This window comes from Drosophila elegans, unplaced genomic scaffold (genome assembly GCF_018152505.1).
Source record: "Drosophila elegans isolate 14027-0461.03 unplaced genomic scaffold, ASM1815250v1 contig_208, whole genome shotgun sequence".
Taxonomy (NCBI): domain Eukaryota; kingdom Metazoa; phylum Arthropoda; class Insecta; order Diptera; family Drosophilidae; genus Drosophila; species Drosophila elegans.
In genome coordinates, this window is record NW_024545578.1 from 26,510,103 (window position 1) to 26,536,080 (window position 25,978).

At 37.4% G+C, this 25,978-nt stretch overlaps 1 long non-coding RNA gene across 1 annotated transcript in view; it reads right to left on the reverse strand.

The window, feature by feature from the left end:
• Positions 1-10,887: 10,887 nt before the first annotated feature.
• Positions 10,888-25,978, reverse strand: part of LOC108137821 — a 55,165-nt gene continuing 40,074 nt past the window's right edge. Inside the window, exons 2-3 of the long non-coding RNA XR_001774063.2 lie at positions 11,073-11,270; positions 10,888-11,003 (exon numbers count right to left, since the gene is read on the reverse strand). This is a non-coding gene — a long non-coding RNA (uncharacterized LOC108137821). The remainder of the gene's footprint in view (positions 11,004-11,072; positions 11,271-25,978) is intronic.

A 25,978-nucleotide genomic window follows, 5' to 3' on the forward strand; every position in this document is an offset into this window, starting at 1 on the left:
TTAGAGACTCTCAATACGCACATAAAAAATGCTTCACTTTTGCAAAGCCAAATAGAAGTGAGAGATACAAAAGTTGTATACCGCGAAAAGTTTGAAGAGAAGGCCGTATTGACAAAGTCATTGCTGATTTCAATTTTAAATAAATACAAACAAAATAATATCGAGAAACCCGCTCCGCCAGCAAATCGCCCGCCTCAATGCCGTCTGCCGAGCGTTGCTCTCCCAACTTTTAGCGGAAAATACTCCGAATTTAAAAATTTTATAAGCGTTTTCGAAACTTTCGTTGACAAAGATGACACTTTACACGATATTGAAAAATTCAATCATTTAATTTCGTGTTTAGCTGGAGACGCTTTAGGAACAGTTAGGGCCTTTCAAGTCACTGCGGAAAATTATCCCAAAGCCCTTGCTAGCCTGAAGCGGGTGTACGATAATGATTGTCTTATTTTTTTTTTACAACATATCAACACTTTGTAAGTTACAAAAAATTTCCCAGCCTTCAGCTAAAGCCTTGAGAACCCATCTTCGATACGGTCACAGCCCTGTATGACTCCTTGCTGTCTATTGGGGATGATAGACGCGTTACTAATGATATTTTAATACATCTTGTAATGAGCAAGGTCGATGCAGGAACTAAAAGAAAATGAAAAGAACAGTTAGATTATACTTCGCTTCCACTTTGGAGCGAATGTGAGGCGGCCCTTAACAGGCGATACCAAAATGTGGTGTTCAACAGACCCAATCAAATCCTAAGAAGAATTGAAATAGGAGTTTTTTGCTTGTCGCTGCCAGGAACGACTCTGTTCAATGCGTGTATTGCAACTCAGCTGAACATCAGATTGGAAATTGCGCTTCCTTCGCAGTCCAAACTGTCAGTAAAGATTCGATTTCGCTAAAAGAGCACCCTTATGCATTAGCTGCTTAAGAAAGGGTCACACGGTCAAAAAATGCAAATCGAACAGATGTAGAGTGTGCAATTCCTCACATCACACGTTGCTACACATATATTCGCCAAATACAAATCTCGCGTTGCCACCCCCTTCTCAACCCACGCTCATGCAGGAGTCTCCATCCAGGTCGCATGTTTTGCATGCGACTGCATCGGATCGAGTCATTCTTGCCACTGCTGTTGTGAGCGTTCAAACCAAAAGTGGCGAGTTTGTAGCAGCTCGAGCATTGCTCGACTCTGGTTCACAATTAAATTTTGTGACCGATGAGTTCGCTCATAGGCTCAAAATTACAAGAGAGGACATGTATTTCTGGTTATCATCCGGATCAAACGATGAACACCAGCGGGTGGAGGGTGCCTGAAAATATTCAGTTGGCAGATCCATTCTTCTTCAAGCCCCTGAAAATAGATATGCTTATCGGCGTTCTTTAAACGTTTATCTATTGGCCGGATAAAGCGGGGGCCTGAGCTCCCCATCTTACAAAAGACAGTTTTCGACTGGATAGTGTCAGGGAGATGTGCCTCTGAAAATAATAAAAACACTGAAAAAATGGTACATCTCAGCTGCCAGGAGGAAGCGTTGTAGTCAATTGACACAACCCTGCAGAAATGTTGGGCTGTGGAGAACTTGCCGCCCAAGGCTCAAGTCCATACTCCTCAACAACTCAAAAATACTCAAAGATTGTCGTCCGGTAGATTTTCGGTTCGTTTGCCGTTCAAATCTGACCCAAATACTCTTGGTTCATCATACGAAGTTGCGAAACGTAAATTTTTGTCGCTAGAAAGGAAATTGTCAAAGGACCCTTCGCTGAAGAAGATGTATCTTGAATTCATGGAGGAATATGTTTCAATGGGCCACATGTCCTCCAACAATGACAAAATTCCGAACACTCCGCACAATTTCATTCCGCACCATTGCGTTCTACGGCCACAAAGTACTTCAACTAAGTTGAGAGTAGTTTTCGCTGCATCGAGCCACACAGGTAGCGTTGAATGACATCTTGATGGTAGGCCCAACTATCCCAGAGGAGCTGTACTCGACTCTGCTTCGGTTAAGAATACATAAGTTTGCCATTGCGGCCGACCTCAAAAACATATATCGCAAAGTGATGGTGAACGAAGCTGACCGAAACTTCCAGCTCATAGTATGGAGACGAGATCCTTCCGAGTCCCTGAAAATCTTTCCATATGGAACTTCGCCAGCACCCTTTTTGGCGTTTCGGTGTTAAATGCGGCTAGGAGAGTCGGCGCAAGCAACTCATCCAAAAGCCGGAAAGGTTATTCAGAATAATTTTTATGTTGCCGATTTGTTGACTGGCGCCGGATGCGTTGAGGACCTGCAAAGTATTCGTGACGAAGTTTTTCAGGTCTTGCAAGAGACAGGTTGGTTTTTAAACTGCCCAGAGTTACCCACATCCGATAGCATTGTAATGCCACTTATGGCAAACTAGGACGTAACTAAGACCCTTGGCGTGGTTTGGTTACCGGTTAAAGATTACTTTCAATTTCGGTGGGATGACTCTTTCCTGGATCATCGCGCGACAAAGCGAAATATTTTATCGGTGACTGCTCGACTTTTCGACCCACTTGGCCTCTTGTGTCCTTTGGTCAGAAAGGCAAAGATGTTGTTGCAGGAACTGTGGCTTCGAAAATTAGATTGGGACGAGTCGCTACCGATTCAGTTGCTTACATCGTGGGAGACGTTTAAAGCGACGCTTCTGCAGCTGCCGAAAATTATGGTATCGCGATTCGGCAACACAGATCCACAAGTCCCGATTCAAATACAAGGTTTCGCTGACGCTTCCATACGAGCTTATGAAGCGTGCATCTACGTTCGTAATCAAACTGCTGAAGGCTTGAAAGTGTCTTTGTTGACCGCCAAATCGAAAGTAGCTCCCCTCAAGACGAAAACTTTGCCTCGCCTTGAACTGTGGGCAGCACACCTTTTAGCAGATCTCTATAATCGTAACAGGCCATTGCTAAATTGTCCCATTGAGAATGTTTTCCCGTGGACAGACTCCGAGATCACTTTGCACTGGATCAAAACCCATCCCTCGTCCTTGTCGGTTTTTGTTTCGAACCGGGTTGCAGAAATTCAGGAGTGGTCGGAGAAAGCAATTTGGAGACACGTTCCCACGAAAGTTAACTTAGCAGACATAGTGTCCCGAGGATGTGAGGAGAGGAGCTTTCAACGTCCATTTGGTTCGGTGGGCCTTAGTTGTTGCTAGACTCAGAAAATAATTTGTCTGTAAATAGACATTTCGAACTACCTGCTGATGTAGTGTCGATGGAGCTACGCAAATCGGCATTAGCTCTCGTAGTCAGCCCAGAGCCAAATTATTTGCTTCAAAAAATAGAGTCCTTTTCGTCGCACCTGAAGCCTCTGAGAGTGTTCGTGTCGGTTTTCCGTTTTATTCAAAGGTGCAGAATGGTGTCGAAGCCCTTGGAAAAAAGTATTTCGCCAAGAGAGCTGGATTTAAGTGAAATTCGAAAAAATAAACCGGTAGCAACGAATATTCAAAAGCTACACCCTTTTCTTCAGGAAAATTAATTAGATTGGTGTTCTTCGACATTGCTACGAGTTGGGGGTCGGTTATTGAATGCTTCTATCCCGTACGAAGCCAAATTCCGTTGTTGCTGTCTAAAACCCCACAGTTCATCAGATCGTAAGTCGTCTGCGCAAGAAAAAATGGCGAGTTAATGCTCATGAAGTCTGCCGAAGAATAGTTCGGTCGTGCATGCGCTGCCTTCGCCGATTTCAAGCTCTCCGCCCGCTCAATATTTATGGCGTTGATTTTTGTGATCCCTTCAGCACTACGTATCGTTTCTGTGGTAAGCCACCGTACAAGTCGTACGTGGCCTTGTTCGTCTGTTTTGCGTCCAAAGCGTCCACTTAGAATTAGTGTCTGACCTAACCACTGATACGTTCTTGTTGGCATTTCAAATATTCGTGAGTCGTCGCGGGATTCCGGAGAAGGTGTGGTGCGACAACGCCACCAACTTCGTCGGCGCAGATCGGCACATGAGGGAGTTCCGAGCCCGTCTGGAGGAGCAGGGGGGCGGTATCGAAACATTCGCATCAAAAAAAGGATGCGAGTTTGCGTTCATACCGCCCAGAGCACCGCACTTCGGCGGACTATGGGAGGCAGGTGTGAAGTCTGCAAAACACCTGTTCCTTCGGACGGTAGGCCAAGACCTCTTGACCGCGGAGGAGCTCGGAACTCTGCTCACCAGCGTGGAGGCCGTGCTCAACTCCAGGCCCCTCGGAGCTCTAAGCAGCGACCCGAACGACGGCGAAACCCTGACCCGCGGTCATATGCTCATCGGCGGCCCTCTTCTGGCCCCACCATCAGCGGCGCTCCCGGACCAGATCAGCCTGACCTGCTTGCGACGATGGCGAGGTGTCTCGCCTCTCAGGCACAGGGTTTGGCACCGATGGTCATCGCCGAAGACAACCTTTCGCCCCAGCTGTGGAGAATAGGCCGTGTGGTAGCAAGGTTCGCGTGGCGGACGTCAGGACGCAGGAGGGGGACTATCGGCGAGCAGTCCACCGACTGGCCCTGTTACCCGTTCTGGGCTGAAGAACGTCGTCCCTTCAGAGGGGGCGGTGTTTGCGCACTTGGCGCGTTTATTTTAATTGAAGTCACTAGTTGTAGGGCGAGAGCGGGAGCCAATAAAGCTTTCGTCCGCTCGCTCTTGCGAATTCACACTTTCACACAAGTTATTATCGCAAATAAATCATCCGAATACTACTGCAGTCACACAAGTTTCGAGTTAAGGAGGTAGTCAGGTTTAAAAGGTCTTTTTTTCAACAACGTTATTTTGTTTTTTATTGATATTTGACATTCACAACTTTTTTATATATCGAAAGGCATGTTACTACCTACAAAATAAAAAAAAAATTTCAATTTTCATTATTATCTGGCCAAGTTAAGGGCGATCTAATATCGCCATGTTGAAAAACGGTCGCCATGATTTCTCATCTTCAAGTCATCTGAAACACGAAAATCAAGGTTATTCGTAAAGGGCACATAAATGGCTTTCGCATGACCCTCAATTATGAAAAAATATTAATCAATAAACAAATGGTGATCGTTTTCGTGATTTTTCGTTTTTTTTCCACATTTTTTCAACATTAACTGCTTTATATTGTTGTTAAATATCAATTTACAATAAAAGCCGAGGGTCAATAGCCAGGTCTTTTCTGAACATTTTAAAAAAAATTTGAATGAAATCGGCCCAGTAGATCGGCTGGAATCGTGGCGACCACAAAAAAAAAACGCGTTTCGTGATAAACGCGTTTAAAGTTTGAGTACGGGAAACACCTGCCTTAGTCGAAAGAAAATCATCGTACCTCTAATCAGCAATGCCTGCTCCATACAATACCCCTTCTTCGTCCTCATAGACCTGCCCGCTCTCATCTGTGTTTGATGTTCTTTTGAGGCCTCGCAGCTGCGGCTATGACAAGGCGACCGACTCAACGCGCCAATTCGATTCGAGCGCTCGCGGCCTTGCGGTGAAATTCATTTTTCGGCCACTTCTGTTACCGTCTGCGCTTAAAAAGGGTTTCTAACTTATTTCTAAGGGCATATAGTGACTGAAAATGAAAAAAAAGAAATCGATTTTTTGAAAATTCTAAACCTGACTACCCCCTTAACTAGTATTAAATTTTCCGAACGTTTAATGAATAAATCCGAACTTGCAAAATAACGTGACAAAAATGGGCTACATTAATGTTAGCCCATCGGATAAATGCCTTAAAAATCAAATTTAGTGAAGGAACCTGGCTCAAGCTCCAGCCTAGGTGAACAATTTGTTTTCTTTGTTTTTGATTGTTTTCTGTTACTGTTCTGTCTTTTTTTTTTAATATTTATCGAGCTGACTTCAATATGTTTGCTAACATAATCCATTTGATTTCATACATTTGAATCCATTTACGGGCTAGTGCACTGCAGAATGTGATACCAGTGTGGCGCAATCTGCTTATGAGTTGGGTCGACTTATAGCTTATCATGTTTTCTCACATTATAATTTCAGAAAGTGCTAAGAGATGCATACAGTGGTGTCAGAAATAAAGAAAAACATCGTACTTATTTTTATTCAGTTTCCTATAGCATTTTGTTGGCTTCTGTTGCCATGTTAGCTTCCTTGACTTTCACTGCTTCGGCAGTCAACCAGATTTTCCTGCGGTATCCCAACGATATTAAGAAGTTCGCTTAATTCAAACGCTTCGTCTTTAACATCCATACTGATGTTTCGCTGTCTTTGCATCGCATGTTACATTATTCACAGCACAGCTCAGCACTTCTCGAGTATAGAGTATACATATAACCTCTTGTCTCGGGGTTTCTATCGCAGGTCTTACCTCTTGGGAGGTGTTTGCTGATTCTTTTGATGTACATCGGGTTGCACCATTTAGCCCGTCTTTCCTGCTTTTGTAACGCATTGATCTGGTGACCTCATAATTTTCCTGCTCTTCTGGAATGTTTCTCTCTCCTTCTTGTATTTCACTATTGTTATTCATGCTTCATGGGTTCAAACTGTAAGTCGCTATCTCCTAACATATAATCTGTTAAATTCCGGATGGAATAATGGAAAGAGTACCATCACCTTCGACTATAGTAAGACAAGGAGGATTCCTCGCGTGTAAGACTGTAAGACTTGCTTGAGAAGATTGTCCTTTTGCACGTGGCTTTGAATAATCTTTGAATTTATTGATGGAGAGGAATTTATCTAAAATGTGGTATTGCCGTTTACCTTTCTTACCACACTTGTGACATACGGCATCGCGAAACTTGCAATTCTCACTGGCCTGATTGTGTCCACAAACGGAACTTTCACTGTTTGCTGGTTTCTTTATGTAAGTGAGAATCGCATTGATTCGATCTCGTTTTTGCATATTTTCTTTAAAGGCTGCAACGGACTATGCAGTTGTCTCATAGGTTTCTCCAAATATGAGCATATCTTCAAGAGTTGACTGGTACTTTTGAAGAGCAGATTCGCGAATGGCATCATATGGCGTAAGCAGCAAGCAATGTACTATCACATAGTTTTTTGTACAACCATTTCCATTACATACAAATTGACATTCACAGTCACAGTCCCTGGCGAAGCGATTTTTTCCATTATTGCTTGCATCCAGTTCATTTGTTGTTTCAGAATTGTTGATGTTAATTCTTGCTGTTGGGCAAGGATTCTTTGGATAAAGCTCTCATCTGCCGGCATCTTTATTAGATCAACCACTATACGACACGACTTTACACAAGAAAAGTCTTATTCTTGAGGCTGATATTTTTCTTTTTGCCGCGACGAAAATTATTTTTGTGTTTTAGTTGGGTTCTTATTTCAGATTGAGTTTACTTGTGCTATATGTTGTGCAGAGTTGACAAAAGGTTTCATTATAAGAATGTGTGTGTAAGTGCAACGGAAGAAAATGAATCTGATGTAAGACAGCTTACTAAAAAAGTTGACAATAGGGCCTCGGACGTGACATCCTGAACACTTTAACATTCAATATAAGTGTGAAAAAGTAGGCTTCTTATTTTTTTTTAACTTTTGTTTAAAAAAACTCCTAATCATCTCTAACAATGGTAAAAAATTAAGCTAAATATGTCCTGTAACTTCTAAGAATTAAAAAAATACATGAATTTCAGACGAGACAAAAATTGAATAGCAACTTACAAAAAATGATAAAAGGTCTGCGAATCTGGGTGGAGTTTTTTTAAATGAAAATAGATTTCGGACGCGACATATTGCTACTAAATATAAAATTGCAATTTTTTTCCAAAATGATTCAAAAATAAATTTTAATTTATTTAAATTCATCATGTTTTTTTTTTAACAATTACTAATTTTTTGTTAGTTTTGTTATAGTTTTGGTTTTAAAGCATGAAACGTCAATTTAACAAATGTCGCTAAGAATATGGTTAGTCTCATCGATTTGTATTTAAAAAAAATCCCGATTTCGGGCGTGACAGACTTTAACTAGGAACCTCTTTTAAGGCAAAAAGGCACAGATGTGTTTGGTAACCATTGTGGTAGCAAAACAAAAAAAGGTTTTTGATTTTGGAAGCGACGTTCTAAAATAACAAAAGTTAAGCTCAAAATTGGCATAAAATTGATTTATTTTTTAAGTTAAAATGGTCATGTTCAATACAGCTCTTGCTGGCATATTAAGATTTTTTCGGGACCTGAAGTTGGTCGATGACATGCCCTCTTGCATGCATTCCTCTTGTATGTCCAAGAAACATATCCCCTGATTCATATATAAATCCCCTCAGTACCTCGGAGTTGTTTTTGCCTATTGAGGGCTTGACCAACACTTCTTCTGACTTGGATTGTATCCGAACCTTGGACTTTCCTCCCATCTTCTCAGGTATAAACCTTGCTGGTCATTTTCCCGATATATGCTCCCACCTAGTCTTCTCTGCAGATGTTCTTTGTTTGCCATCTCGGAACTTCCCTCTGCTGTCAACTTTTTCTCGTTCTCTAGCTAGGAGATCAATCCGTATAATTCCCGCGGTGACCAATGCTGCTGGTGTAGATACCGTTCTTTATGCGGTTATTATCCTTGATGCTGTTGTCCTTTATATCTCGAGTTTCGGGTTTCAGTTTGCAGCTTATCTGCCCATACCTTACATCCTTTCATCAGGATTGCGTTATTTACCTCCATTAGCAATTCCGTTTTGATTGGGTTGGTCCGCCTATATTTGCCATGAGTCTGCTTAGTGATTTTGCAGTGTTTGTCGCTCGGCTACTTGGGCGCTGTATATGTGCCTTCAAAGTCAGTTTTGACTTAAGCCAAACTCCAAACTTCTAATGATACATTCTCCTACTCTCATGCCTATTTCTAGGGGAAATCCGTTGAACTGGTACTAGCAGCAACTCGGTTGCAACCTATAAGCCTTTAGACTCCATCCATCCATTAACACAAAGCATCATTTCATTTAGCCTATGCTGTTTCGGTCTGAAATACCAACACTATCTGCATATCCCTTTAGTGCCGCGTCTTCTGGCATTTCTATACGCATTATTTCAGGTCCCAGTGTAGAACCTTGGGCGGCTCCTGATGTTATCTGCATACATTTTTCATATTTTTTTGTTCGGTACAGATGCTTTCGATTTCCGAGGTAGCTCTGCAGTATTATTTACAGATATCCTAAGATTCCGAATCGGCTTTCTAGTGGTTCAATCATATTCGCCCATTTCACACTTTTAAATGCTAATAATGTTAAGACATCCGAAGAAGCTAAGTGTATTATAGGTCTCGAAACGTGATTATCTTGTTGGCTTCGTAGTGCCTCATGATCCACCTCTTGAATAGCTCTGATTGTGGACCTCCCTGGTCTAAACCCAAATTGTCATGACTGTCATTGCTAGTCGCGGCTTGAACATCATCTCCTGTCGTGTTCAACATACTTATAGGATTGCCTTCAAAAGCTCAACAGGTTTATTAAGTTATCAGTCCCCGGGGCTCTCCTACTTTTTAAGCTTTTTGAGGCCCTGTCAAGTTCATCTTCTAAAAAAAGGTAATATCCGCTGCATAATCAGAACTAGTTGTTCTCGCAGGTCTGATCTGATGAGCAGGATATAGTGTTTTGACTATCTCATCTGTTCTTCCTGTAGTTCCGGCAGGGGAACCCTAGACCTAAGTTTCTTCATTAAGTTAACGTCGTTACTGAGGGATTTTCACTTACAAATTTTATACCTTCTGATAGCAACATTCTCGTCCTTCGGAGTTTTTTTGATTATTGATTAGAGCTGTTTTATTTAAACGACAGACGTTCCATCCTCTGTTGTCTTGGCCAGTAAGATTTTAGGGACGATGTTGTTCTCTTGCTACCAGTTTGATCGATATGTACTCGTGGTCGCTTCCATTAAAGGTATTCAAAACTCCATTGACTAGGGTTATGTCTGAAATTTTACACGCATTTCCTATTAGACTAAATGTAGCGGTTGAGCCTGTGTTTACAGTTACCATCCCTAGTCTCGCCGCCATGTCTAGAAATCTTCTTCTTCTGGAGCTGGTTGATGCCATGCCCCAATCTTCCGCTCTTGAATTAAAGACTCCCGCTAACAAACTTAATTGGCAGCGTCTTCAATAACGTCAAGATTGCTTTGGAAGGTCTGTATGTCCGCAGAGGATATCAAATTATTACTTATTACTGTCCAACTGGACGTTGGCGAAACTAACAATTACATTCCCGAAAGCCGTTTCTGAAAGATCTCACTCTCGCTTCTAAAGGTGTCATGCCCGGGGTCATAAAATAAAAAAAATGTGTGCGCAATCGTTAGTCTAGTTTCATTTTTAGTGTCCGCGGGTGTGTCAAGCCCGTCAACCATCTAGGGATGCCCCTGCGGGTATAAAATTAATTAATAATTTTTAACTGTTGAAACGCTTACGAAATTTTGCTTTTTTCATGTTTTTGACTAAAGTAATGGTCTTATATAGTTTCGGAAACATCCCTTGACTTCAGCGGAATTCAAACTTTGGGTTGCCGAAAAGTTTAAAAACGTTTTAATATACAAAAATTTAACATGGTATCATAAATAACAAAGTTAGCAGCATGAAATATTAGTATAATAGGACTTAAATAACTATTTTTCTCAAACAGGTAGCAGTGTTTTGTATTCTGAGCCTGGCGATATTTGTAGTTGGTTCGTTTAATCCAAGAAATTGAACAAATTGAATTTTTGAAAACCGTTATGTCTGTTAATTACTTTATTTAGGGTTTCATAATGCTTAATTGTGCTTCAATGTTTTCATATATTGTATATGGAAAAATCGGTGCTGTTGGTAGAGTTGGAATCCATAATCCTTGTCTTTGCGCTATTTTTAACCGAGATGCCATCTGTTTTTTCCATTTTGTCCGGCGATTTTGAAACCATGTTTTTATTTGAACTTCCGTCAAAAGAAGAGATCTCGAAAGTTCAACACGTTTACTAACGCTAAGATATTTGTCTATAATGAATTCTTTTTCGAGACGATCCAACTGAGAGGCATTATAGGCTTGGCGAGGCTTTCTGTCAGTAAGCTGATATTTAAATTGATTTCCTTTAAGCAAAGGGTAAATATTTAGTTGAATTTTAATTAGAGACATATTAATTAATTTAAATATAATACCTTGAAATTTTATCGGATTAGTAATATGAGCTGGAAGAACATTTTTCGATTGGCAATCAGAAGAGGACCCATTATTCATATCATTTGTCAATGGTAATTGAGGGCAGCTTCCGTTTTTTAAAGCAATATTTTCGTATAATATCTTCTTAATTTGAATTTGCTGAATCGAGTGGAACGCTTCAACATCTTTAGATTCGCCTAAAAATATACAACATAATATTCTTAATAAGGTAGATTATTAATTAATTGAATTGTTGCTTGTTGATGGAAAAAATATTTTTTTTTATATTCATTTATTGCTGTTAAACCATTATTTACTTAATTCTTTAATAAAATTTTTAAATTTTACTTTATAGATCAACCGATGGCGGCTTCAATCCAAAAGAGACTTTTTGAACGTCGACCCGACAGGGGTTTATTTAAAGTAGGATTCGTTTTTCTTGACCAAAGCGATTGGAAGTTGAAACTTTTTTTCCAAAGTTGTTGAAAGTTAAAATTGAAAACTTGTTTATAGACTGGGTAAAATTAATTTATTCATAGGTTTAATTACTATTACATACAAAAAACTATCTTAACAAGAAAGAAAGCAAACTTCGGCAAGCCGAAGTTCATATACCCTTGCAGCTATTGCAAGAATTTAACATTTTTGAAAACATTAAAATTATGATTTACTGCGTATATGTTTTAAAATATTGAAGCTATGATGATTAGCAGCTCAATTATTTGATAGTTACTTTATATATTTTTATTATTTCTATGGGAGCTATATGATATAGACGTCCGATTTTGATAAAATCTAAACCATAATTCTGAAATATTTAACCATTGCTATATGTCGAAGAACTGAACAAAAAATTAAAAAACAGAAAAGTTATCATTTTTTTCCTTTATTTTTCCGATTGTTCCTATGGGAGCTATATGCTATAGTCGTCCGATTTTGATATAATTTAAACCGTAAATCGAAAATATTTAACCATTACTAAATGTCGAAGGACTAAACAAAAAATTAAAAAACAGAAAAGTTATAATTTTTTTCATTTATTTTTCCGATTGTTCCTATGGGAGCTATATGCTATAGTAGTCCGATTTTGATATAATTTAAACCGTAAATCGGAAATATTTAACCATTACAAAATGTCGAAGAACTAAACAAAAAATTAAAAAACAGCAAAGTTATAATTTTTTAAATTTATTTTTCCGATTGTTCCTATGGGAGCTATATGCTATAGTCGTCCGATCCGGCTCGTTCCGACTTATATACTACCTGCAATAGAAAGACAACTTTTGGGAAAGTTTCATACAGATAGCTTTAAAACTGAGAGACCAGTTTGCATATAAACGGACGGACAGACGGACAGACGGACATGGCTAGATCGACTCTACTAGTGATGCTGATCAAGAATATATATACTTTATAGGGTCGGAGATGTCTCCTTCACTGCGTTGCAAAATTCTGACTGAAATTATAATACCCTCTGCAAGGGTATAAAAAGCTGATAACCAGACAGTAATTCTGGGATAAGCTATTACCAGAGATAGCACTCACCATTAATTCTAGTGTATCAGACTCTATAGGATGAAGCCCTGCCTTCCTAACCCAAGGACAAGAACCTGACTACCCGCCATGCTGTATGACAATGTTACCCCCGGATCGGCGGTGGAAAATAAGGATCCCAAAGGCAAAGCGTGTCAATCAAGGGGAATCTTTGAAATTGTCCGGACTAACCTGCAACAGGCGTCCTAAGAGCAAGCGACGCTGGGAGTGGAGGCACAAACTTAGGTATGGCGACGGCAACACCCTCTTTCGAAGGCAGTCAAAGGCTTCGCTGCCAAGTTGGCCCCCAAATATGATGGCTCCTACATCGTCACGTAGCACCCAGGCTTCGATCCCCACGCCTGACGAGACCGTTAAACCGAACCCTAAACGTATCTGTGGAAGCGTGTATTTCGCGGAATACGAGACCGAAAGCGAAGATGGCGTGGACGACGGTTAAATCTTCATCAGCACTCGGCTGGCAAGAGGGGGAGGGGTGTAACGACACAATCTAATCGATAGGCCGTCATACTTTTCTTCCTGGATAATCTTAATGTTATTTTAAGTTATGCCACACAGAGTCCGTTATTAAAGATATTTTTAAGATTAAAACGAAACTAGATTCACATAAGTTGGGTTCCGAACCACGGGGTGGCTACGTAAAACACTAGAAAGCCAAATTATACTAAACGATCTTGGAGGAGGGAAGAGAGGGAGAGAAGAACGCAGTCACATTGACACTGCGGCTTCCTGTTTCTCCGGGACTTGAACGAGATGGTCGCCAGACCCCCAATAAGTCCCAGTAGGGTAGACGAACGGATATACCCATCCTAAATCAACAAAGTTCAATATTAACCCATGAAGATTCCGACTACGGCCTCACCTGAAGGTTAAGTCCATGGAATTTTTGGTTCGTAGACAAACTCTGTACCCTCTGTACGCGTCCCCTCTTATTAGTTAACTAATTTTTCTAAGCTACAAGAAACAAGACTGCGTCCCGCCCGAAAGTTCAGCCCTTTGGAATTTTGTCTCGTGGAAGGCAGAATACGCGAAGACAAAGTTTCTCTGCGTAACAGTTTGAAGCGTGCGGACCCCATAACTACTCTAAATTTCCACGGTAGCTTTCCCTTTCAGGTTCGGTTTAAAATCACCGTTCACTAGATGAATACAATATCTTGTCTTCGGTTTATAAATTGCCCTATTTGGGTTTTATTTTATCTATTTAAACTTTTCCATCGGCAAAAAGAAGTGGCCATTCTCTTGGGTATATTACACAAGTCGGCATAATTATTTTGACGCAACTCTTTTTTGACTATTGAACTTAGCGTTGCTTGAAATAGTCAAATAACGGTGCGAAAATAAGGCGCAACACAAAGAATATATTTTCAGCTATCTGCATGCCAAATATTATTTCTTTTACCTTTTGCATTCACTTTCTACTGATAAGAATGCATGCAGACAACGGTTTTATGCGTGGCACAAGTATTTTGACATCATCTTTATGAAAATATTTTCACACTTTTAAGCACGCGAGAATCAACGAACTTCTGTGTTTAACTTTGAGTAATATTAAACATTGTTATTAAAACAGAAAGTTATTAAAAATTAGTGAATAACATGGATAAAATGGCTGAGCCAAGTTTGGTTACCAGATCTTCAATAGTAGCAAAGCTTAACGCTGGAATAGCAGCCAATGTGTCGCGTCAAACTGAGCACTACCAAATTAAAAAGTTTAAAAAGCATAATGACGTGCGTAATTTAAGAAGATCGGGTACTAAGCGCAAAACAGATCTCAGTGAACACCGAGTTTTTGTACGGGAATTTAAAAAGAATATTTTTTAAAAGCCCCAATCCGCAGCATATCAATTTAATATTACAGCTAAGACACCAATTAGTGAGCGCGCAGTCCGTCGACGAATAAAAGAATGCGATTTCAAGACTTATAAAGCCAAGGACGTACCATATATAACAGAAAAAACAAGCTTAAAAGACTGTCTTTTCCAAAGGAACTTCTTTATAAGCCAAAGGAGTTCTGGAGAAGCGTTCTATGGACAGATGAAAGCTCCTTTGAGTATAATTCATCAAAAATAAAATTTTTGTAAGATTACCAATGGTACAAAGGCAGAAACGGCGGCCCGTTTGCCAAAAAGTAAGCCATGGTAGAGGCTCTGTGATGTTCTGGGGATGTGTGGCGTATAATGGACTGGGTGACCTCGATCCTGTCACTGGCTCGATGAACCAAGGCCAGTATTTGCGGGTTCTAAATGATAACGCGTTTAGTTCCGAAGACAGGCTTATTGGACACACCTTCATTTTGCAACAGGATGTCGCCCCATGCCACAAAGCCAAGATGATTACAACATTTTTGAAGGATGTTGGTGTTACCAACATAAATATAATTGAAAACGTCTGGTCTTTTATAAAACGTAAAAGAACAGTGCCGTTGAATAAAACCAGAGAGGAGACTATTTCTGAGGTCACTTCCCTTTGGGAAGAGATATCTCTAGAGGTTATCCAAAATTTGGTCGATTCAGTACCGCGACGCTTGCAAAAAGTTGTTGAAACCAAAGGAAATAATATATTTTACTAAATATTTTTTTTTCCTTTGGTTTTTTTATACCCTTGCAGAGGGTATTATAATTTCAGTCAGAAGTTTGCAACGCAATGAAGGAGACATCTCCGACCCTATAAAGTATATGTATTCTTGATCAGCATCACTAGGCGAGTCGACCTAGCTATGTCCGTCTGTCCGTCCGTTTCTACGCAAACTAGTCTCTCAGTTTTAAAGCTATCTGCATGAAACTTTCCCAAAAGTTGTCTTTCTGTTTAAGGTAGTATATAAGTCGGAACGAGCCAGATCGGAAGACTATATCATATAGCTCCCATAGGAACAATCGAAAAAATAAATAAAAAAAAATTATAACTTTGCTGTTTCTTAATTTTTTTTTTAGTTCTTTGGCATGCAGTAATGGTTAAATATTTCAGAATTACGGTTTAAATTTCATCAAAATCGGACGACTATATCATATAGCTCCCATAGGAACAATCGGAAAAGAAATACAAAAAAAATTATAACTTTACTGTTTTTTAATTTTTTGTTTAGTTCTTCGACATATAGTAATGGTTAAATATTTTAGAATTACGTTTTAAATTTCATCAAAATCGGACGAATATATCATATAGCTCCCATAGGAACAATCGGAAAAGAAATACAAAAAAAATTATAACATTACTGTTTTTTAATTTTTTGTTTAGTTCTTCGACATATAGTAATGGTTAAATATTTTAGAATTACATTTTAAATTTCATCAAAATCGGACGACTATATCATATAGCTCCCATAGGAACAATCGGAAAAAAATACAACAAAATTATAACTTTGCTGTTTTTTAATTTTTTGTTTAGTTCTTCGACATATAGTAATGGTTAAATATTTTAGAATTACGTTTTAAATTTCATCAAAATCGTCTAGCTCCCATAGAAATAATAAAAATATATAAAATAACTATCTAATAATTGAGCTGCAAATCATCATAGCTTCAATGTATTTCAGCATATACTCAAGAAAATCATAATTTGAATGTTTTCAAAAGTATTTAATTCATGCAATAGCTGCAAGGGTATATGACCTCGGCTTGCCGAAGTTTGCTTTCTTTCTTGTTAAGTTTAAACTTTGTTATTCATATTAAAAGGTACTTGTCAAAATACTTATGCCACCACATGAAAATTACATTAACTTATATTTTTTTAAGTTCATATGACAAAATGTTGAATTCATTATTTTTAAGTTTGTATTAGCACTAAGTAAAACCGAAAAAAAATCATTGAGTTATATTAAACCATTAAAGGGTTACATACAAATTTGAACCATTAGTTTTTCGTCAAAATAATTATGCCGACTAGTGTACTCTTCCTACTACCATTACTCGATTTTCACCGTGTGTCGTGCTGAAATGTATTTTTTCTACATTTGCAGATAGCAAACAAGAAAGGAAGCAAACTTCGGCAAGTCGATGCTTATATACCCTTTAAGCTATTCCAAAAATAAAATATTATTTAAGACATCTAAATGTCGATTTATATGAAGGTATAATGTTTTTTATCTCAGTTATCGACCCTAAACCCATTTTAGTAAAAATCGTAATTCTGAACTATAAAACCATTACACTGTCCAAAATAAATAAAAATTAAATTAAAAAGAAAAAAGCACACTTCGGAAAGACGTAGTTTATATACACTTGCAGCTATTGCAAAAATAAAAAGTTCTTAATTTTGAAATATATGAGTACCCATTAAAACCCATTGAAGCTAATTATTCGATGGTTTCTATGGCAGCTATATAATATTGATTCCCGATTTGAATAAAATTAAAAGCGAAACTCTGAATTGTTAAACTAATTATATGTATAAAAGAATTACAAAAATAAGAATTGAAAAAATTACTATTTATTTTCATTTATTTTTATACCCTTGCAGAGGATATTATAATTTCAGTCAAAAGTTTGCAACGCAGTGAAGGAGATATCTCCGACCCTATAAAGTATATATATTCTTGATCAGCATCACTAGGAGAGTTGATCTAGCCATGTCCGTCTGTCCGTCCGCCTGTCCGTCCGCCTGTCCGTCCGTTTCTACCCAAACTAGTCCCTCAGTTTTAAAGCTATCTGCATGATAGCTACCTATTGAAGGTAGTATACAAGTTGGAACGACCCGGATCGGACGACTATAGCATATAGCTCCCATAGGAACAATTGAAAAAAAAATTATAACTTTACTGATTTTTAATTTATTTTTTTAGTTCTTGGACATATAGTAATGTTTAAATATTTCAGAATTACGTTTTAAATTTCATCAAAATCGGACGACTATATCATATAGCTCCCATAGAAATAATAAAAATATTGTGAGGAGTTAAATAACTCCCCACAAGTTAGAAAGCAAGCAGAGCAAGCGCAGGCAAGCAGTGGCCTACCAGTTACCAGTTACGCGGAGAATTCGCCCGTAGTAACGGTAGTGCGGCGAGAGAGAGTGGTGCACTCAGCACCAGACAAGGACAGGGACAGTCCGAGAGGGACAGCAATAGAAGAGAGCGGCGAAGGGCCGCGTGCTGAAGGAAGTAACGGGACGGCAACGGACTTTGTACCCTGATATTGGTGCCGTGCGCAGAGGGCGAAAGGTCGAACGGTAAAACCGTGAACTTTGGACCAGGAGGCAAGGAGACGCCGATAACTAGCGGTAAATGGAGGCCTATATAAACCGGCCGAGCGCAGGAAGCTGGATCAGTCGATTCTACAAAGTCAACAAGTAACAGTCATCAAGTGAACAAGTAACTTCTGTCGCGATTTGAGCTTGGCATCCCACCCGGCGTGTCCGACAAAATGAACAAATAAAGTCCGTCGACGAAGAACCGTGGGCTCAGAAGGAAAGTTGTCTAGAACTAGCTGCCTGCCTACAAAAACTGCATTGGCGAACTCCGGCGTATGCCTGATAAACCTGCAGGAACTGTACAAGGTCCTGGTGCGACTAACCCGGAAGGACGCGCGTTTGTTCAGTTGGTGTCTCGAAAGGCGTATGCGTTGAGAGCACAGCGGTCCACCGCTAGAGTCCCAGACCGGCAGCTTACCGAGTCGCCGACAAGAAGCGGAGCCGGTCGAAATACCTGGAGGCAGAACAAGGACAACGAGGACCCCAGGACGACGAACAACGAGCGTCGTGTGAGCAGCATATACCTCGAATTCGTAAGCCTGCGACAGAGAGAGTAGGGTGGAAGCGTTCGCTTAGAACCTGGCGTTTGACCCAGGGACTGCTTTGCCGGCTTCCGGCATACCCCTGAACCGGCAGGTAGAAACTGAGCCGACGTCCGGTGCGACCGACTGGGACAGGGCAAGGGACAGGAGGCTGCGGCTGCGAAAGGCGTACGCCTTGAGAGCACAGTGCCTGTTCACCCTAGTCTGGGAACGGTGACGCATCCCTAATCCCTGTAATCCCTCCGAGCCAAAGGCAGCAGAGACGTTCAACGTGGGAAGTAGACGACGGCAGAACATAGTTCTACATTATCAATACACCACCCAGGCCGAGGGTCAAGTAGGCGAATAAAAGATCACTGTCTACTTCCAATCTTTTTGTGCGTTTTCACTGAGTAACAGGGCGGTCACGTATATAAAAATTTGGTGGGACGAACACTTACATCTTCTGAGCTAGCCGCACGACATTCGTAGCGAGCAGATAACAAAGAGATCAGTTCGTTACAATATATAAAATCACTATCTAATAATTGAGCTGCAAATCATCATAGCTTCAATGTTTTAAACGTATACGCAAGTAAATCATAATTTTAATGTTTTCAAAAATATTTAATTCTTGCAACAGCTGCAAGGGTATATGAACTTCGGCTTGCCTAAGTTTTATTTCTTTCTTGCTTTTTTAATCCGATTGTTCCTATGAGAGCTATATAATATAGTCGTCCAATTTTGATCATATTTAAACTGTTTTTTTTTAAATAATAAACAAAAAAAAATGTAATAACAGCAAAGTTATTTTTTTTTTCGTTTTTTCCATTGTTCCTATGGACAGACAGACGGACGGACGGACAGACGGTATGACGGGCTTGGCTAGACCGACTCTCCTAAAGATGCTGATCAAGAATATATGTATATACTTTATACTTTTAAATTGTCTTCTTCACTGCGTTGCAACCTTCTGAATGAAATTATAATACCCTCTGCAAGGGTATAAAAATCCATGCTGTGGTGCATATAAAACGGTTCAAAGTAGAAAATTTAAACACATCTGGTAGTATTGTAGACTTAGTCAAATTCGTGATGACATGTAAGTTATATGACACATTACTTAGGGGCCCTTGTCCAATTTAAAAACAACTTTGAGCCAAGTGCTTTTTTCCGCTTCAAAAAGGGAGCCCCAAGTTTGCTAACGATTTCCGGCAGAATTTCAATTCTGCAAAATTTCAAATTCAATTTTAAATTTAATTGACAAATTTCATCGTCCTATTTTCCGACTCTCTTGGATGATTCTGTTAATCAGATTTTTGAGATAGATCTCTTAAGCCGAGGTTTGATTATGAATTATTGGATAGTATTATCCGAATTGATCGGTCGACAACTTGAATATGGCGAGCAATGATTTGCGCCACTCAAAACCCCAACCGATGACATAATTAAAAGTGTTTACATCGTGAAAATAGCTAAAGGAGGAAAATAACAAATGCAATAATCCCCCTTTGTTTACAACAATCCTTTAATCAGTGACCGTAACAAAAAACTATTACTCTCAAAAACAAATATTAAAAAGAAAAAAAACAGATATTAAAAAAATTAAACGGATAAATAAAAAATTAATTAAAAATCAAATATAAACTCAACAAAAAAAGAAAGAGCCGAGAAACAAATTGAAGGAAGAGCTGAGGGCCATCCCTCGCTATACGAAGATCCCAAACAGGATAATCAGGCAAAAAGAAGACATCCCATATCCAAGGAAACTAAGAAGAACAATTAGTGTGCTGTTTAATTATAGTTTTATATATATATGAAGTTACATCAAAAAATTTAAATAAAAACAAGAAAGGAATCAAACTTCGGCAAGCCGAAGTTCATATACCCTTGATGCTATTTCAAAAACTAAATATTCTTGAAAACGTTAAAATTATGATTTACTTACGTGTATGCTTAACAACATTGAAGCTATGATGATTTGCATCTTAATTATTCGATAGTTCCTATGGCAGCTATACGATTGTTCCTATGGGAGCTATATGCTATAGTCGTCCGATTTTGATGAAATTTAAACCGTAATTCTGAAATATTTAACCATTACTATATATCGAAGAACTAAAAAAAAAATTAAAAAACACCAAAGTTATAATTTTTATACCCTTGCAGAGGGTATTATAATTTCAGTCAGAAGTTTGCAACGCAGTGAAGGAGACATCTCCGACCCTATAAGGTATATATATTCTTGATCAGAATCACTAGGCGAGTCGATCTAGCCATGTCCGTCTGTCCATCTGTCCGTCTGTCCGTCCGTTTCTACGCAAACTAGTCTCTCAGTTTTGAAGCTATCTGCATGAAACTTTCCCAAAAGTTGTCTTTCTATTGCAGGTAGTATATAAGTCGGAACGAGCAGGATCTGACGACTATAGCATAAAGCTCCCATAGGAACATTCGAAAAAATAAAAAAGAAGCCCTTATAATTTCCCGGTTTTAGTCCTACCAAAAAAAGGGTTTTAACGAAGATGGAACTCCAAAACTCAGACTAGTATAGTCTAGATTTTAAGAAACTTAACAAAAACACCATATCCAATGCAGAATTCTTCCGTAATTTTCACAAACTTCGGGAGAGCTAAGTACTTTTCCACAATTGATTTGGTATCAGAATATTCCATAGAGCGATGGATGATATTTTGAGAGAACAAGTTGAAAAAACGTGTCATGTCTATATGGATGACATTATTATTTTCTCAAAAACCATTGAACAGCATTATAAAGATTTAATTGTTATAATTAAAATTTTGCTGAACGCAAATATGAAAATTTCGATTGAAAAAAGTTCTTCAAATTGAAAACAAACTTTCTCGGTTAGGTTGTTTCTCACAATGTGATCAAAACCGATCCCGAAAAAATTTCCACAATCGTAAAATATCCAATCCCTAAAAATATTCGAGAGCTTAGAAGCTTCCTAGGCCTTACAGGATACTACAGAAAATTTGTTCAAAATTACGCCAAAATTGCTAAACCGTTAACAAAATATTTAGAAGGCCATAATGGCAAATTATAAAAAAGGCATTCCGTAAAACTTCTATACAGTTGGATGAGGCAGCTGTAAGAGCTTTCAACGAGCTCAAAAATAATTTAATCGCACAAGTAGAATAAGTTCAACCCGATTATAATAAAAAATTTACTTTAACAACCGATGCGTCAGATTTGGCTATTGGTGCGGTTCTTTCTCAGGAAGGAAAACCAATTACTTTTATATCAAAAAGTATCAAAAAAACTGAACAATTATATGCTAGTAATAGATGGAACTTTTAGATATAGTTTGGGTTTTTAAAAATTTACGAAATTATTTATATGGAGTTAACAACATTGAAATTTACACAGATCATCAACCTCTTTCATTATCAATTTCTCGAAAGAACCCTAGTATCGAAATGAAAAGATGGTATTCTTTCATTGAAAGTTATTCATCAAAAATTATTTACAAGCCAGGAGCAACAAATGTTGTTGCAGATGCATTATCTAGGATACAATTAATAAATTATCAGAAAGTATCGAGTCGGTCTCAGATCAAAACACTCAGCATTCAGCAGAAATTAGTTTTGAGAATGTTATTCAAGAAACCCGAAAACCCTTAAACCAGTTTAAGCAATAATTGCTAATAGCAACGGGAAGGTATACAATACATGAGTCGATTAATGTGTTCGGAGTGTGACACACCGGAAAATTTAACAACTATCTTAAAGAAATACATTCCACCTAATATAACAATCGGAATTCATTGTAGCTAAGAAGACCTTTATATAATTTAAAGGATAATTTTATAAATACATTTCTATTTACTAGAATATATGTCCAAGATGTAGAAAACGCTGAAGACAGATCGTTTATAATAACAGAAACGCATTATCGAGCACACAGAGGGCTTGATGAAAATTATAAACAAATTAACCGGCTATATAATTGGCCTAACTTATATCAAAAACTAAAGGAATTAGTTAAGAATTGCAAAATCTGCAATCAGAACGAATATAACTAACATCCAGTGCAAATTCCTATCGGTCAAGCACCTATTCCGGATAGAGAATATGAAAGTTGGCATATTGACATTTATTACGCCCAAAATCTTATATTCATCACTTTTATAGACTCATATTGAACATTTTTAGTTGTAAAAGAAATCCAAAATAAATAAATATAGAAAACAAAGTTTCAGAGATTCTGAAACAATTCCCATTAGCCAAAACCTTGATGATAGATAACGAACCAAGTTTTTATTCATCCCAATTTTTAAATCCTTTGCACAAAGAAACGGGATATCTTTATTTTATGCAGATCCTCGACATAGTACTTCCAACGAACAAATTGAAAGGACACACTCTTCTTTAACAGAAATTGCACGTTGCAAGATGAACTTAACTTAGTTGATTATTCCGAAATAGTAATAAGAGCAGCACAAAAATACAACTTATCAATTCACTCTATAACCAATCAACGACCGTATTATATTATTATTTAATAAAATCAAACAAGATAAAACTCCTCAACTGTTAAAGCAAGCACAGGGTAAAATGTCACATTTTCATAATAAAGACACAAAATAAAAGAAAACGTAAGAGAAGAAATTTAAGAAAAGAAACACGGGGAAAGAAATAAGCTAAACTCTAGATACAAAAAACAGGTAGTTAAGGAAAATCATCATAATAAAGTTATTATTAATAAAAGAAACCGTACGATTCATAATGATAATATTAAATTTTAAACAAATTGACTTATCTTAAATTCCAGATAATGAATTCAATAATGTACTTATTATTGCTGGTATCTACGACCAAATCCGAAATTATCGATTACACAAACCATGATTTCTTTCTTTACAAGGATACCAAAGAAGTCCTCATTTATGAATCATACGCGGATTTATTTCATATAACAAATTTAAGTTTTTATAAAGATATTATTACTCTTGAAACAGAATTTTTAAACAGTCGTGACGTTCAGAATTCTCAATGGGAAATACACCACGATTTAAAAATTATTAAAATACTTATTTCTCAAATAATACCCCCTAGATCAATAAGAGGCATTAATGAATTTGGCACAATTTGGAAATGGATATCAGGAACACCAGATCATGATGATTTTATAACAGTTCAATATAAAACTGATGATTTGATAAAAAACAATAACGATCAATTCGTTATTAGTTCCAAAATATTTAAAGAAATAAAAACTCTATCTAACAACTTTAAAACCGCCTTTAGAGATCAAGAAATTCCACTCAGAAAACACTGTCTTCGTTTGCTGACTTACGATCTTATGAATTTAATGGACACAATTACATTAGCAAAAACAGATGTTTTCAACACAAAAATTCTAAACAATGATAACATACAGGAAATTTATCAACATAAACAAAAACCTGTTATTATTACTGATCTATTGAATGTAAACTTGCTTTGCATCAAGATCTTATTATTATATATATTAAATACCTTATAATTATCGATCGTTATGAAGTTTACAACTCAAGATCCACAGTGATGGAAAATTGTTAGTCAATAATCATGCCGCAAAATGTAAAAAAAAAAGTTTTATGTAATGTCTAATTTTAAGATGGAGTTATTTAACAACTATTGCACATTAAGCCCAGAAGATTCTTGTTTTACCAGGTTACTAAATGGAGAAAAATATTTATGTAATAAAATAAGAGAAAACAAGAAAGAAAGCAAACTTCGGCAAGCCGAAGTTCATATACCCTTGCAGCTATTGCAAGAATTAAACATTTTTGAAAACATTAATATTTTGATTTACTTGCGTATATGTTTAAAAACATTGAAGCTATGATGATTTTCAGCTCAATTATTTGTTAGTTATTTTATATATTTTTATTATTTCTATGGGAGCTATATGATATAGACGTCCGATTTTGATGAAATTTAAACCGTAAATCGAAAATATTTAACCATTACTAAATATCGAATAACTAAACAAAAAATTATAAAACAGCAAAGTTATAATTTTTTTTCATTTATTTTTCCGATTGTTCCTATGGGAGCTATATGCTATAGTCGTCCGATTTTAATGAAATTTAAATCGTAATTCGGAAATATTTAACCATTACTAAATGTCGAAGAACTAAACAAAAAATTAAAAAACAGCAAAGTTATAATTTTTTTTCATTTATTTTTCCGATTGTTCCTATGGGGGCTTTATGCTATAGTCGTCCAATCCGGCTCGTTCCGACTTATATACTACCTGCAATAGAAAGACAACTTTTGGGAAAGTTTCATGCAGATAGCTTCAAAACTGAGACACTAGTTTGCGTAGAAACGGACGGACAGACGGACATGGCTAGATCGACTCTCCTAGTGATGCTGATCAATAATATATATACTTTATAGGGTCTGAAATGTCTCCTTCACTGCGTTGCAAACTTCTGACTGAAATTATAATACCCTCTGCAAGGGTATAAAAATAAAAATGTAGATGTAATCCAAGAAGGAGACAATTTTAGAAGCGGAGATAATACAGGTAATGAAAATCATTTAGATGGGTCATATTAAATAACCTTTAATGTCACCACTAAAATTAATAATAAATACTACACTGATGTAGACAATAAGATATTGGAATACATCACTTCACGAAAATATACTGACTTCTTAATTTCCGAATATATTATATCAAATGATTCGGAACTCTCATTCGATATTATTAACGTATTAAATCATTTTATTCAAACTAAACAAACTCAAATACTAATTACATTAATATTGATCATAATCGCATTTTTATATTTAATTACCATGTTTTTAATTAAATACAGAAAATTCTTAGTATTCAAACCACGGAAAATTCACATTGAAATACTACCAGAAACTAATATCCCCGGCAATGCAAATACTGTAGAGGAAAATATCATTGTCGAATTGACTAATCAGCTACATTCATTATACCCATCAGTTCCAATGAATCGGGACGAACTAATTTAGAATGGGGGGAGTTATATGACACATTACTTAGGGGCCCTTGCCAAATTTATAAACAACTTTGAGCAAAGAGCTTTTTTCCATTCTTTAAACAAAGCCTCCAATCGATTTCCACCCAGATCAGTTTCACACTCTCCGCTTCAAACGGATTCTGTAAACATCCAAGCCGATATTGTAAACAGCAGAGCCCCAAAAAGGGAGCCCCAAGTCCGCTAACGTAAGCATCGATTTCCGGCAGAATTTCAATTCTGCAAAAATTCAATTTCAAATTTAATTGACAATTTTCATCGTCCTATTTTCCGACACTGATTCTCTTAATCAGATTTTTGAGATAAATCTCTAAAGCCGAGGTTTGATAATGGATTATTGAACCAAAGTCAGTCAGTCCGTTTTTGAATCCGAATTCATCGGTCGACAACTTAAATATCGCGAGCAGTGAAAATTAAGTTCGGTACTAATAAACTAGTGTATAAGAAATAACAATAAAAAATATATATATATTTTTAAATTCACTAAGCGATAATTTAATTTGTACATATTTACTTTCCGACTCTGGATCTATTTTTTGGCATTCTTCGTTGAATTTACCTTTAGGCCATTCTGAAGATGCTTGATACAAAAGGATGAACATTTAAGCCAAGAAAATCACTT